General features: G+C 35.3%; 1 protein-coding gene across 1 annotated transcript in view; it reads left to right on the forward strand.

Moving 5' to 3' along the window:
- Window positions 1-12,504, forward strand: part of dlp (dally-like) — a 93,796-nt gene that overhangs the window by 859 nt on the left and 80,433 nt on the right. The gene's annotated exons all lie outside the window — the stretch shown is intronic.

Below are 12,504 nucleotides of genomic sequence, written 5' to 3' on the forward strand. Positions count from 1 at the left end.
CAAAGAAAAAATGAAAAAAGGCAAATCTTTAAAAATAAATGATAGAAAGGCAATTCATACGAAAAAATGCTTTAAAAATGTCATTCTTACAAAAAGAAAATTTAGAAACGGCAATTCTTACCAAAAAAAATTTTAAAGAAGGTATTTTTCATTTTTTGAAATGATCAAATAATAATTCTAAGTCTTTGAAGATCGTAGAATAGATGTAATTCCCATGAAGGTTTAAAAATTACATTTTCCAACATCTAGTTTAGATGTATATTTGTTATAAAATGATCGAATGGTTCTTCTAAGATTATAGAATAGATGTTAATTCAAATAAATGTTTAGAAATTACCTTTTCCTTCTAAGATCATAGAATTAGAGTAGATGTTTACTCAAACGTGTGTTTAAAAAACTTATTTTTTCATGTATTATTATTATTATTATTAACTGCTAAGCTACAACCCTATTTGGAGAAGTAGGATGCTATAAGCCCAGGGGCTCCAACAGGGAAAAAATAGCTCAGTGAGGAAAGGAAAAAAGGAAAATAAAATATTTCAGGAAGAGTAACATTAAAATAAATATCTCCTATATAAACTATAAAAACTAACAAAACAATAAGAAGTGTGGGCCCGAGTGTACCCTCAAGCAAGAGAACTCTAACCCAAGGTAGTGGAAGACAGTACAGAAGCTATGGCACTACCCAAGACTAAGAGATCAATGGTTTGATTTTGGAGTATCCTTCTCTTAGAAGAGCTGCTTACCATAGCTAGAGAGTCTACTTAATTCCCCTGTATAACACAACGACTGTAAGTTATATATTAAAACGAAATGAATCATTTAACTTAGGCCTATATATCTCATTCAATGCGATATTTTAGACTAGGAAAGAAAATATAATTTAATCTCGAAGTAGCAGCGACCTTTCTTTAGAAATACCGAGTTTACTTGGTAAGGTACATCTAGTCTTAAGACACAATTCCTTGTGCCACAAGAGCGTGAGAGTAAGGGTTCTCTCTCTCTCTCTCTCTCTCTCTCTCTCTCTCTCTCTCTCTCTCTCTCTCTCTCTCTCTCTCTCCAGTAATTGCAGCATTGGAGTTTTTCTTACATATTATATATATATATATATATATATATATATATATATATATATATATATATATATATATATATATATATATATATATATATATACCCTGTAAATACTATTGTTCCCAGGTAAATAAAACTATAAAAAATCTTCATACATATATACATAATTGCACTGAATCTAAATACTGCATTTCTCTAAGTTTATTCGTTTAATAACGATAGAATTATGATCACAAAGTCTAAGTACAGGCGTCAACTAGTACTAGTGTGTTGAAGGAAAAAGTATCACATATCCTGGACTGGTTTTCTGTGTAGGTCGGTGAGTACAGTTAAGTTTTATTAGTTGACAGAATAAAGAAGTTTTATATATATATATATATATATATATATATATATATATATATATATATATATATATATAATCGATAGACCTTCAAAAGTTCAAACTTGTAGCAAATGTTTATATGCTGAACAGACTGTCATAGGCCTAGGTCTTATTATAGTTTTTATATGAAAGATCTTTATTACTGTTCTTAAAATATTTTATTTTAATTGTTCATTGCTCGTATAGGCCTAGTCTATTTATCACCTTTCGTCACTGGGCTATTTTTCACAGTTGTAGCCCTTGGGCTTATAGCATCCTGCTTTTCCAACCAGGGTTGTAGAATAGCTAGAAATATATATATATATATATATATATATATATATATATATATATATATATATATATATATATATATATATATATATAATTTATATATATATATAATTTATATATATATATATATATATATATATATATATATATATATATATTTTATATACATATATATATATATATATATATATATATATAATTTATATATATATATATTTTATATACATATATATATATATATATATATATATATATATATAATTTATATATATATATATATATATATTGCTTTCTGAGTGATAAATTAATTATTTGTGTATGGCCATGATCAGCAAAGTTGTACTAGTGAGGGCCACATATACTAGGTTGGTTTGTTGTGAGCGATCAGACGAAACTCTTCCAACTGGCCGAACCCCAGACATGAACAAGGGCTTGTCTGAGGCATTTGTCCAGCCACAACAGTATCAAATAATTCTTGTTTTCAATCTTCCACAAGTAATGTCTTGATTTAGGTCAACTACAAAGGTAAAAGTTAGCTTCGAACACCTCCACAGTCACTTGGGCGAGTCACCGTAGACCAGTCTATCATGCTTATGGCAAATCGCGTAAGAGTGGGTCAGCGGTATATACATTGTTTTTGGCAATGAGTACCACCGGCTCCTCCTCCCCGCTCTGGGAAGCCGCCCACGCGCCCATATCAACCGCTCACTTTGTCTTTCACACGCCCATATCAACGGTTGATTTTGTAGTTGTGAGTAGACTTACTTCAATTGTGTTAGGTTTTGGTTGTTGGTAGTTTGGGCCTTGATTCTTCTAGTTTGGAATGTTGGAAACTAAGCCTTTAATTTGTAAGTTTGGAAGTTGAAGAACTTCGCTAGTCCACTGCAGGAGAGAGGCCTCAGATATAGCTTTCCACTCCCGTCTGTTTGTGGTCTTTCTATGCTAGTTTATAACCGCAGGGTTTCTTAGTTCGTCAGTCCATCGTCCTGTCTTCCTTCCCCTGCTTCCTCTACTTTAGTTTGCTATAGCCATGTTGCTCTTTTTCTGTCTATTAGTGTTATTCCCATGATAATTCTTTCCATAGCTCTTTGAGTTGTAACTAGCTTATTATATTCTAAGGCTTTAGTAAAGCTACAATTTTCTGATCGCAGAAGTTTATACTGGTATGACCATCCGATTAAATACTCTTCTTTTTAGAGAAAGTGGTATTTTTAATTTTCATGATCTTATGTTTGCCAAATGGTCTCCATCCCATGCTTATCCGTCTTTTTAATTTCGGTCTCATGTCCTGGGGAAACTCTTATCGTCTTTCTTAAGTATTAGTTTTACTCATATTCATTTTCAGTCCTTTATTTTTGCTTTCTGTATGCAAATCTTCTGTCATCGTTTGCAATTCCTCCCATGATTCAGTAATTACAACTAAATTATCTGCAAATCTTAAATTGTTAAGTATTCCCCATTAATTTTAATTTCTACATTTTCCCAATCTAAATTCTTATAATTTTCAAGGCGTATTGTGAATAATCTAGGAGAGAAGGTGTCTCCCTGTCTTACTCCTTTCTCAATGAGAATTTTCTCACTATATGTGCTATACTTCCCCCCCAAAAAAAAGAATACCTTTCAGTGTTCTAACGTAATATTCATCTATTCCTTGTTTTTGAAGGGCTTTCATTACTGCCTTAGTTTTGACACAATCAGAAGCTTTCTCCTAGTCTACAAATACCATACACAGTGGTTTGTCATACTCTGTTGATTTTTTTTATTAGCTGGCTACTTACATGCATATAGTCAGTTGTTGAAGCCTGTCTGTTATCTTGGTTGATTAAAGTCTAGCTTTCTTATATACAGGGTGTCCCAAAATAATGTGTACACTCTTTGGATTGTTACAACTTGTTTAATTTATTGATATTAATGTGGAAAACATTCACAGGAGAGATACAATGCACAGTGAAAAAGTAAGGATACATGGGGCAATTTGAGAATGTTAGAAAAAGAATCTGTTTTTCTCGTTAATATCAATAAATTGAACCAGTTGTAACAATCCAAAGAGTGTATAAATTGTTTTGGGACTATATATACTGTGTATATATATATATATATATATATATATATATATATATATATATATATATATATATATATATATATATATATATATATAAAAGAGAGAGAGACTGAAGGAGAAATACGTTCACATCATTAGCAAAATGAAGAATGTAACCCGAATAACATTAACCTAGATTTGGCGAGCCTATTTTTACACGTGGATCCAATTTCGCCCACCAAATTAGGCAAATCCAATTTCAAGGACATTTACTTTTAATTTGTCCAATTTCTCGTCACCCAACGCCGGTCTCACTGGCCATAAAGTTAATATTTGTCTTGTGTTATGAACTCGTAATAACTTTTCGCGAATGAAAATTTGATTTTTTGTTTTTATTAAGTTTTGTGTTATTAATTTTTGGGGGTCATTATTTTTTTTTACTTTATTGCGTTTGTTGATATTCTTGACTTCATTGTATTTGTTATAATTTCGGAGCTTGCTTTTATTATCAGCTGTGGCCGAGTTGTGGAATGATCTTCCTAATCATAATATTTTTCACAATTTTGACCATCCTTTACATTCAGATCTCCCAGGACAATTCTGTCCTGTTCGTAATACTAGGCAGGCAGTTAATTCTAATAGCCAGGCCTCCTTCATCATGAGCTCAATACTGCACAGTATTCTAGAAGTTTTATTCCAGCTGTGACCAAGTTGTGGAATGATCTTCCTAATCGGGTAGTTGAATCAGTAGAACTTCAAAAGTTCAAAGATGGAGCAAATGTTTTTTATTTTGACCGGGCTGACATGAGTCTTTTTATAGTTTATTTGTGACATATCTGTTTTGACGTTGTTACTGTTTTTATAATGATTTATTGTTAATTTGTTCTCATCATTTATTTATTTCCTTATTTCCTTTCCTCACTGGGCTATTTTCCCCAATCGGAGCCATTGTGCTTATAGCAGCTTGCTTTTCCAACTAGGGTTGTAGCTTGGCTAATAATGATAATAATCAGGTAGGTCTAGTTGAATCATTGGCACTTCAAATGTTCATACTTGCAGCGAATGTTTTTTATGTTGAACAAGCTGATTGATATAAGTCTCTTTATAGTTTATATAGGAATTGTCTGTTTTCATGTTGCTATTATTTTTAAAATGTTATTTTAATTGTTCATCACTTCTTATATCGTTTATTTCCTTATTTCCTTTCCTCACTCGGCTATTTTTCCCTATTGGAGCCTTTGAGCTTAGAGCATCTTGCCTTTCCAACTAGGGTTGTAGCTTAGCTAGTAATAATGATATTAATTAATTCACGTATAGTTTATTTATTTACTTTCCTCACTCTGCTATTTTTCCTTATTGGAGCCCTTGGGCTTACAGCATCCAGCTTTTCCATTTAGGGTTGTAGCTTAGCTAGTTATAATAATAATAATTTTTTCTCATATAATTTATTTCCTTTCCTCACTGGGCTATTTTCCCTGTTGGATTCCATGTGCTTATAGCATCCAGCTTTTCTATCTAGGGTTGTAGCTTAGCTAATAATATGATAATATCTGGAGGTTATAATGGTCCTAGTGGGGGGGGGGGGTGCGTTGGCGGTGATCAGTAGCCATTGCCTAGCCCTCCATGGTCCTAGGTTGGGTGGAGAGGGACTTGGCCGCTGATCAGTAGCTATTGCCTGGCCTTCCCTGGTCCTAGCATGGGTGGAGAGTGACTTGGCCGCTGATCAGCAGCCATTGTCTGGCCCTCCCTGGTCCTAACTTGGATGGAGAGGGGGCTTGGAAGCTGATCAGCAGTCATTGCCTGGCCCTCCCTGGTTCTAGGTTGGGTGAACAGGTGCCATGGGCGCTGATCATATGTATATACGCCCAGTCTCTAGGGCATTGTCCTGCTTGCCTCTGCCATTCATGAGCGACCTTTAAACTCTAAATGATAATAAGGATGACTTCAACATCCTGTCCAAATAAATCCTTCTTATCCTTATCCTGTTTCTGAGATTCGTTTCGTTCATATCCTTTCTCCACCGGATGTTCGTCTTGGATTAGTCATAATTATTTATTTTCCTAGATTTTATTACTGACGTTTTTCTTGTTTATACGTCACTTGTGTTTGTTTGGTCGAGTTGGTGGGCGTAGTGAATAAGTTTGCACAGGATTGTGCAGATTTTAGGTGAGGATTGCACAGTTTTAGGTCAGGGTTGCGCAGTTTTAGGTGAGGATTTCGTAGATTTTAGGTCAGGATTGTGCAGTTTTAGATCAAGATTGCGCAGATTTTAGGTGAGGATTGCGCAGTTTTAGGGCAGTGTTGCGCAGTTTTAGGTCAGGATCGCGCAGTTTTTAGGTGAGGATTGCGCAGTTTTAGGACAGGATGCGCAGTTTTGGGTCAGGATTGCGCAGTGCGTAATGACAATAAAAATCTCCTTGATATGATAAAAACAAATTATATCTCTCTCTCTCTCTCTCTTTCTCTCTCTCTCTCTCTCTCTCTCTCTCTCTCTCTCTCTCTCTCTATATATATATATATATATATATATAATATATATATATATATATTCTCTTGTTCTTTATTAAATAGTGGATGCGTATCTTTATCATCATCTCCTCCCACGCCTATTTAGCAAAGGGCCTCGGTTAGATTTCGCCAGTCGTTTCTATCCTGAGATTTTTAATTCCATACCTCTTAATTCATCATCATCTACTTCGCGCTTCATAGTCCTCAGCCATGTAGGCCTGGGCCTTCCAACTCTTCTAAGGGATATGTATAAATTTCTTTCTAATACAGGGATAGAACCACCCTAGCCCCTTCAAGGGAAAGGCCAGGTTGCTTCCAACCATGCCACCAGAGGCTTTAAAAAGTCGGAACCTAACTGCTTCCTGCAGTTCAGGAACCTGGCGAGACATCAGTCTCTTACCAGCGAGTTTCCCCCGACTTTCCCGGCCCACCAGGTGACACAATTTATAACTTTTTAATTCGAATTATCCCTAATGAGTTAATATGGTTGAAAATCAACACAATATTGTGCTCAAAAAGAAATTTATTTCTATTTGAGCACTATATATATATGTAGGCCTATATATATATATATATATATATATATATATATATATATATATATATATATATATATATATATATATATATATATCGTTATAAAACCCAATTTTATTGCTATTTTAACTATATGTTACAAGGTTTTTAATATTTAGTAGACGATTGGTAACAAGTTTAATCCAAATTTAATAAATTATATTATGGTTACTATTATTATTATTGCTAAGCTGTAACCCTAGTTGGAAGAGCAAGAAGCTATAAGCCCAATGTCTCCAACAAGGAAAAATATCTATAGACCTTCGTTCAATCCTAAGCACACCACGAGCATTAGCGCTCGGCGGAGCCCTTCACCTATCAAGCAGGAAGCCAGTTTGGATTCCTCTGGGCGCCGTTTAGTCAGGCGAGCTGGCTGATTGACAGGAGCTGGCATTACTCCAGCGGTTACAATGCTCTCTCTATCTGGCGGCTTCCTGCAACGGGAGTTTGCGATTGCTTGCTCGGAGCTGGCCGATTGTAGGAGCATTGTTTTTAAAGTGTATCCTGCAAAGCCAGGATGCCGGGGTTGGGTACGTGGTTTCCTCGTGATTCAACATTTGAGAGGTGTTCTTTATGCTCTTTTGAATTCAATTTTCCAGGGGAAGTAACCTCGATTCTGTTTCCTTTCCTCGCTGGGTTATGGTGAGCAGCTCTTCTAGGAGAAGGACACTGAAATCAAAACTGTTTAGCTCTATAGATTGTTCCATTGTTCTCCAGTCGTGGGTAGTGCCATAGCCTCTATCTAAACCATGGTCTTCCATTGTTCACTAGTCTTGGGTAGTGTCATAGCCTCTAAACCATGGTCTTTCCATTGTTCTCTAGTCTTGGGTAGTGTCATAGCCTCTAAACCATGGTCTTCTATTGTTCTCTAGTCTTGGGTAGTGCCATAGCCTCTAAACCAAGGTCTTCCATTGTTCTCTAGTCTTGGGTAGTGCCATAGCCTCTGAACCATGGTCTTCAATTGTTCCCTAGTCTTGGGTAGTGCCATAACCTCTAAACAATGGTCTTCCTTTGTTCTCTAGTCTTAGGTAGTGCCATAGCCTCTAAACCATGGTCTTCCATTGTTCTCTAGTCTGGGGTAGTGCCATATCCTCTATATACCATGGAGAGTACACTCAGGCGCACTTTTCTATGTTTCTATTTCTTTTCCTCACTTGGCTAATTTTTCTCTGTTGGAGCCCTTGGGCTTATAGCATCCTGCTTTTCAAACTAGGGTTCTGGCTTAGCTTGTAATGATGATAAAAGGTAGAACCTAAGGTTTGGAGTCTTTTTATAACCACCAGGAAGCGACTGAGCCTCTCAGCCTCTTAGAGGGAGAAAGGTTATGAGTCAGGGAAACCGGAAGGGGGAAGAGAGTCCCTAAGCTCGGCCGTAAGTGGAAGGAAACAGTTTGTCCTGTGGGGAAAAAATTGCTGTACTGGTGAAAGATTGGATATTTTTTCCCTTATTTTTCATATCGTTACAGTATTGTAGATATGTCGAATATGTCATTTAATTTCATACACCGATGTCCGTTCAGTAGCTCGTCGAATACACTTAATGCACCATTGTCATATAGGGCTTTCACATTGAAATTCGAGATTCTGAGATGTTTTTAAAAACCCGTTGTAGACCATGATTGTGTGTCGGGGTATAATTGGTCGGTGTAACTCTCTTCCACCTACACAGACCTACGCAAGACCTGCACAGACAGGTGTAACTAGATGCTTCCCCCCTTCTTTCTGCTGAAGTAGGCCACAAGCAGGTCAGCAGGGGAACAGGGAAGGAGGTCGGATCGAGATTTGATAGTCAGTCAGTCTCTCTCTCTCTCTCTCCTCTCTCTCTCTCTCTCTCTCCTCTCTCTCTCTCTCTCTCTCTCTCTCTCTCTCTTAGATATTCGATTACTTTATTTTGGAATCTATCATTTTTAGACTTGCTTTAATATAGATATTACCTAATCTATTAATTGAAAGTGAAAGATGATATATATTTCTTTCTTTCTCTCTCTCTTAGATATTCGATTACTTTAGTTTGGAATTGTATCATTTTAGACTTACTTTGATAAATGATACCCAATATATTAATTGGAAATAAATGATTATTTCCCCCCCCCTCTCTCTCTCTCTCTCTCTCTCTCCTCTCTCTCTCTCTCTCTCTCTCTCTCCAGACATTCGGTTACTTAACTGACACCTGTATCATTTATAGACTTCTTTAATATAGATAATAAGCAATGTGTTAAATGATAATATAATATTATCTCTCTCTCTCTCTCTCTCTCTCTCATCTCTCTCTCTCTCCTCTCCTCTCTCTCTCTCTCCCTCTCTCTCTCTCTCTCCAGACATTCAGTTACTTAACTGACACCTGTATCATTTATAGACTTCTTTAATATAGATGATAGGCAATGTGTTAAATGATAATATAATATTATCTCTCTCTCCCTCTCTCTCTCTCTCTCTCTCTCTCTCTCTCTCTCTCTCCTCTCTCTCTCTCTCTCTCTCTCTCCAGACATTCGGTTACTTAACTGACACCTGTATCATTTATAGACTTCTTTAATATAGATGATAGGCAATGTGTTAAATGATAATATAATATTATCTCTCTCTCCCTCTCTCTCTCTCTCTCTCTCTCTCTCTCTCTCTCTCTCTCTCTCTCTCTCTCTCTCCAGACATTCGGTTACTTAACTGACACCTGTATCATTTATAGACTTCTTTAATATAGATAATAAGCAATGTGTTAAATGATAATATAATATTATTTCTCTCTCCCTCTCTCTCTCTCTCTCTCTCCTCTCCTCTCTCTCTCTCTCTCTCTCTCTCTCTCATCCCAGACCTTAAAAGAGTCCAGAAATTGCTCCTCGTTGCAGGAGGCCCGGATCAAGAAGGGGAAATTTTTGCCCCCCATAATTTTTCTTCTTCTTCGTCCAACACGAAAAGGTCTCGTGTTTTGAGGATTTTTTTCCGTCGTGGTGGGGATTAGGGAAATTGCTTATTGCCAAAGGAATAAGGAAGTATTTAGGTGGTTGGGCGAGATGCTAGGGAAATTATGGGTACCTGGGGAAGTTTTTAAACTGATTTGGGGTTTGTGGATGATTCTGTTCTTATTTGCCTCAGCTTAAGGAAATTTGATATTGTGTATATAAAGGTGTATTGTTTGTTTATGAAATAGAGGATCTATAGAGATTTGGTAATAATACCTATTATTAGCCAAGCTGCAACCCTAATTAGGAAAGCATGATGCTATGAGCTCAAGGGGGTCCAACAGGGAAAGTAGCCCAGTGAAGATAGGTAATAAAGAAATTAGTTAACTACAAGATAGGTAATTAACAATTGATATAAGATATTTCATGGAGTTATAACATTAAAGGGAATCCTTCATATATAAGCTATGAAACGAGACTTCTCTCTCTCTCTCCTCTCTCTCTCCTCTCTCTCTCGTCTCTCTCTCTCTCTCTCTCTCTCCTAAAAGTTCGTTATACAAATAATAATACGTTTGAAGATGACAAGACTCCCTTTGTGATATAAGGATATTAAGGATAAATATTAGGAAGGAGAGAGAGAGAGAGAAGATGAGTGGTATTTATTTTTGTAGGTCTCTTTTTTGATAGTTGAATAGGGATCCTTATGTATGGTTTTGATCGGAGTTCATTGTATGGGGGCCATTGTGCATGTTCACCGAATGTGAGGGAAGGTAGAATATGGGTTTTGATTACGTAGGGCCTATGTGTATGTAGGTTTTATATTATGATTTATTATTATTGAAGATTGGTTTTGCTTATTTTATATATATGTATATATATACGCTTATATATACTTATATATAATGTTTATATATATATATATATATATATATATATATATATATATATATATATATATATATATGTATTTATGTATATATATATATATATATATATATATATATATATATATATATATATATATTATGGCTCAGCTGCAAGCCTAGTTGGAAAAACAGGATGCCATAAGCCCAGGGGCTCCAGCAGTGAAAATAGCCAAGCGAGGAAAGGAAATAAGGAAACTACATGAGAAGTAATTAACAATTAAAATAAAATATTTTAAGAACAGTAACAATCTCGAAAATTTCATATGTAAACTATAAAAAACTAAAATAAAAAGAGGAATTTGAATAGTAGTAGTGTGCCCGAGTGTACCCTCAAGCCAGAGAACTCTAACCCAAGGCAGTGGAAGACCATGGTACAGAGGCTATGGCACTACCCAAGACTAGAGAACAATGATTTTGGAGTGTCCTAGAATAGCGGCTTACTATAGCTAGAGAGTCCCTTCTACCCTACAAGGAGGAAAGTGACCACTGAACAGTGCAGTAGTGAACCCTTGAGTGAAGAAGAATTTTTCGGTTATCCTAGCATTGTCAGGTGTACGAGGAAAGAGGAGAATGTGTTAAGAATAGGCCAGACTATTCGGTGTATGTAAAGGCAAAGGAAAAATGAGCGGTAAGTAGCGGGTCATTCAATGTAGTTTTATCTGACCAGTCAAAGGACCCGATAACTCTAGCGGTAGTATCTCAACGGTGGCTGGTGCCTTGGCTATCCGACTATGCCTAAAAAATATTAAATCTTGAATATCTATCTTTTGTTAACTTAATTGCAAAACTTTTCATTCATTGATAATAAGTTTAAAGAAGAAATTATGAAAATAATGTTATGAATATAGATGCCTTTTCCATCGTGAGGCTCAATACTGCAGAGTATTCTAGAAGCTTTATTCCAGCTGTGACCAGGTTCTGGAATGCTCTACCTAACCAGGCAGTTGAGCTTCACAAGTGCAAACTTACTTAAAAGTTTTTTATGTTGAACAGATTGACATAAGTCTCTCTTCATAGTTTATATTTGACATATTTATTTTAAAGTTGTTACTTATCTTAATAAGTTTTATATTCAATATTAGATGTTTTTCGTGTAGTTTTATCCTATTTCCTTTCCTCACTGGGCTATTTGCCATGTTACAGTCCTTGGGCTTGTATCATCCTGCTTTTTTTAACTAGTGGTGTAGCTTGGCTAATAATATATTTGTGTATATATGCTATATATGCGGTATATTCAATATATATATATATATATATATATATATATATATATATATATATATATATATATATATATATATATACATACAATTGATTTTATTCAGTTTTACTCAGACTTTTATCAATTTGTTTTACAGCAAATAAAATTTTTATTACCAATATTTTCCCTTTGTTTATAAACGTTGACTTAAGTAGGCCTAATTGCACATTTTTTTTATAGATAAGTTAAAACAATAAATTGTAAAAGAACTATTTTGAATATACACCAGGTCATTCTGCAAAATTCATATAGGCCTATATAAATACAGACTATACATTAATTAAATCAATTTGGTCATTTTTCACCAAATCAACCAGTTATTTTTATTTTTCTGAATAAAACCAGTCAAGTTCTTGTATTTTCCAGTCAGCTGTGAACGCAAACACGTTCTAAACTCGTTTGTTTTCTCAATAAAGAGTTCTAAACCCAGTGAAGTACCTTCCATTGGTGGGAGTGCGTTCACGCTTTTAGATCAAGATAACGCCGGAGAGAGAGAGAGAGAGAGAGAGAGCGAGAGAGGAGAGAGAGAGAGAGAGAGATACAGTAGTAGACTGATCAATA

This window comes from Palaemon carinicauda, chromosome 31 (genome assembly GCF_036898095.1).
Source record: "Palaemon carinicauda isolate YSFRI2023 chromosome 31, ASM3689809v2, whole genome shotgun sequence".
NCBI classification, from domain to species: Eukaryota; Metazoa; Arthropoda; class Malacostraca; order Decapoda; family Palaemonidae; genus Palaemon; species Palaemon carinicauda.